The sequence below is a fragment of the Triticum dicoccoides genome, chromosome 1A, assembly GCF_002162155.2.
Source record: "Triticum dicoccoides isolate Atlit2015 ecotype Zavitan chromosome 1A, WEW_v2.0, whole genome shotgun sequence".
NCBI lineage: Eukaryota > Viridiplantae > Streptophyta > Magnoliopsida > Poales > Poaceae > Triticum > Triticum dicoccoides.
The window spans coordinates 567,004,984-567,008,819 of NC_041380.1; the positions used below are offsets into that span (position 1 = coordinate 567,004,984).

The window sequence follows — 3,836 nt, forward strand, 5'->3', positions numbered from 1 at the left end:
CTCCCGAATTGGACATGTTTCATGACGTACCTAAGAGTTGGCCCCACAAACTCCATGGCGAGGAAGGCCTCGCTGTCGAGGCGGCCGGAGGCGCGCGGCTGCACGATGGACGGGTGGCCTCTGCACGCCTCGAGGGCGCTGACCTCGGTCGCGAAGTCGGAGAGGTAGCGGCCGGCGTCGCCGTCGTCGCTCGCACGAAGACACTTCATCGCCACGATATCTCCTGTGCGGCGGTCCCTGGCCCGGTAGACGACGCCAAAGGTTCCTGCGCCGATCACCTCGAGCCGGTGGAAGCGGCCGCTGCCTGTGGCCGTGGGAGTTGCCGGCGCTCTTTGGCTCTTGCGCGCCGCCGGTGTGGCCGCGACCACGCCGTCTAGGGCAGCGACGCCCATACGCGGCGGGGTTGCAGTCGACCACCCATATCGATCTCGCCGAGACAAAATCCTTATTCGATCGATCCACTGGTCGCTAGACGGAGGAAGAGATTGATTTTGCTTTTCTCTCACACACAAGGCCGCCCGTATGCGTGTATGTATATATAGACCGCCAGGACGGAGGAAATCTAATCATACTCGGACACGGACCGCTCAACTCGTGCGTGTTAATTAGGTTTAGGCTAGCTAGCTTAAGCCTTAGGCCTAAGCTAATTAGGATCCTATACGAAGATTAGTTCCTTGCGTCCAGATGTACTGACGCATCGATCATGGAACACAAGCATGCATGCACACAATGACACAGCCCTCGTATCGTGAGAGTGAACCGGTCCATGCATGCATATGCAACTCGAGGCACGCTTACATTACGTACGGCCGGCCGCTTTCGGTGTGCAAAAGGCGTACTCTTGTTCTTATAATAAAAACAGATCCAGCGTGAATAAGATAGTTATTGCAATATAAATATCTAAAATGTTTACATTTTTATCATGGATTTTTAGGGCAATATGAATATCTAGAAAATGATAGGTTTTGAGTACACTTTAGCTATACTTCAGTCGACTGAAAAAACCAGTTAGGCTCAGTCGATTTCTTCTTCTTTCCAAACTGCACACTCGTACATACCACATGCATGCAGCGTGCAGCGTGCAGGTTGGGTGACGCGGCTGCTGAGAGCATTAATGAAGCATGCTACTGAAGAGTAATTAAGATCAATCCAGCAAGTTTATTTTAGTTTGAGTTTGAAGATATTTTTATGAACTAGCAAGGGCCCGTGCATTGCAACGGGGCATACACATTTTAGTGGGTTTCTAGCGGTTCGACATTTTGTAAAAGCAAAATAAACAAGCGTGTGCTTAGAAACCGGGAAAATAATTTACCATTCAAACAACTTCTGTTATTTGATGGTTCAAAATGAATGATGTCAAAGATACACATCAACATTGTCAACTAAAAGAATTTGCAAATAATGGTAGCTACTCCCTCCGTTCGGAACTATACATCTATTTCTGAGACAAGTAATTCCGAACGGAGGGAGTAGTAGTCATGTGACATGTTCCCAACTGCAACAGAGAATATTCTATTTTATCTTGTTACATGATTTTTTTCTAGAAGAACTATTGCCTATAAATAAATCAAATAATAATGATAAACTGGAGCACAATGCAATGGTTCATATTTTCTTAATTTAAGATGAATGATATGAAAGAGAAAAAGATGACCATACTAAGGCTACCGGGAAAGGCATAGGCAGCATAGCGTACAATTATATGAAACACCACGCCTTTAAACATTTCCAAATATACAAAACATTAAGGTACTGAATTCTTTTACATAGACTGATATGACTTGAAAATACAATGGTCAATGAGAGGGCAAAAAAAGCCACAGGATTTTCTTTTGTATATCAATACCAACTAAAAATAATAAGAATTGTAATTAAAAAAAGCGACAATTTTTTTTTGTTAAGAGCATTTGACTTGCACTCTGACTCAATGTTTTACTGGTACATTTCCTCATGAACAAATTTGCTTTACTAACCCTCCTCTAAACTTTCAGCTGGATGTCGGTGCCAACGAACTACCCGCTCAATTATAGGCTCAACTCCAACCAGCTCCATTCTAGGAATAGATGGATTTGTAGTTTTCGACTCCAAAAAGTTTGTTGGGCCTCTACTTTGAGTGAGAACCAGACAGTCATACTGCAAACACATAAAAAAGTAATGGTTGAAGTAAAGCAGAATAATATTCTCAAGTTTAATATACAAAAGGAAAATGAAAAGATCATGATAACAAACATGGAGAAAGGTTTATAAGTTCTATATTGGTGCTCACAAAGTCGCTGTCCAGGTCAGAAAGTCATTTTACTTTTGAGAGCATCATCGATTTAACCTTTATTTTCTCAAGTGGATAACAATTCCTCGTTGTCACCAACTACACATAGGAGATGTGAATAAAGAGGCTGCAATAAGATTTAAGGGAGAAGAACTCCAGGGAAGTTTAACCCCCACTCTCAAATGGCCTGATGTTGTCGTAATTCTTGGCGTACTTCACAGATGATCATGCTTCAGGTGAAAAAGATCTGACAGCACAGAGTTCAAAACTATGCTAGTCTTTGTACAATGGAGAATAAGCGTCTTCTTGCCATTCTCAACCTGGAAGAAACATTAGAGCAACAGCCTGATGTGGGAGTCAGGGAAAAGCACATTCGTACTAATTCTAGTTTCTTGAGATGGAAGGTTCGAAAGCAACCGTCTTTTGCAATAGCAACTAAATTAAGAATTACAGGTGGTTATTTGTACAAATCGTGGACTATGTGCCAGAAAATCTGGCCCTTTTGTGTGTGACTCGGTTTCTTTAAAAAAAATACAATGTTCAAACACACTACTTGAACTATATGGGAAATTGCTGAAAGATGTCGCTATGTCAGTTTATGCTTGGCCAGTGTCACAAGACAATAATGCTCAGATACTACCTATGAAAATACGAATACTTTCTTGTGTCCATAACAATAATGACTTGATGGTAGACAGGGTTAGTGTTCTTCTGGCATTGTAAACTGAAGGCAAATTTGCAACAGCTAAAGGGACCAAAGATATGAGAAGCTTACGAGGGCTTGGGGCGTGCTTGAGGAGCTCAAATGTGGTGAACATGGTCATGGGAACCCTGATGCCATCATCTTGATCCTACATCAATCTAGGGATGAGACCTCTGGCAAAGGGTTCATAACTCTGCCCAAACTTGAAAAATCACAAATGGAAGGCTCATTTGATGCCACACTTGAAAAATCACATAGACTATGTAAGCATGATCTTGGCTGGGCTCTTGAGATCACATAGACCAGGTAACCATTAGGTAGAGTAGAGCTTACACACAATGAAATAAGGTGACACATCATGCTCAATCAATTTCTGATCTTCTCACGAACGAGATACAACCTGCGTAGAGGTTAAATCAATAAATTTTACTCTTCACTACTAGGGAAAACCTTATACACAGAAGTTTATCAGTAGCGTGGTTTAAAAATGGGCGCTACTGCTAATTAGTAGTAGCGAGGGGTATAAAAACCGCGCTACTACTAAGTTGATAGTAGTAGCGAGGGATATAAACCCGCGCTGCTACTAAATGGTCTCCAACAATGCCCCCGGGATAGGCAATAGTAGTAGCGAGGGGTATAAAACGGGCGCTACTACTAAGTAAGTAGTAATAGCGCAGGTAAGACCCCCACGCTACTACTAAGCGTGTCCATCCCGGTCCGATCCACACTCCCACCCCACCACCACCTCCCACCCCACCAACCGTCCCACACCCCCCACCCCCCGTCTGTCTCAAAAAAAATGCAGCCCGATCCAGATCCCCAACCTCCTTTCCTGTCCCAACCCACTCGCCGCCGGCCTCCCTTCCA

At 43.6% G+C, this 3,836-nt stretch overlaps 1 long non-coding RNA gene across 1 annotated transcript in view; it reads right to left on the reverse strand.

Annotated features, from left to right (window-relative positions):
• Positions 1-1,720: 1,720 nt before the first annotated feature.
• Positions 1,721-3,836, reverse strand: part of LOC119291175 — a 9,420-nt gene continuing 7,304 nt past the window's right edge. Inside the window, exon 3 of the long non-coding RNA XR_005142262.1 lies at positions 1,721-3,369. This is a non-coding gene — a long non-coding RNA (uncharacterized LOC119291175). The remainder of the gene's footprint in view (positions 3,370-3,836) is intronic.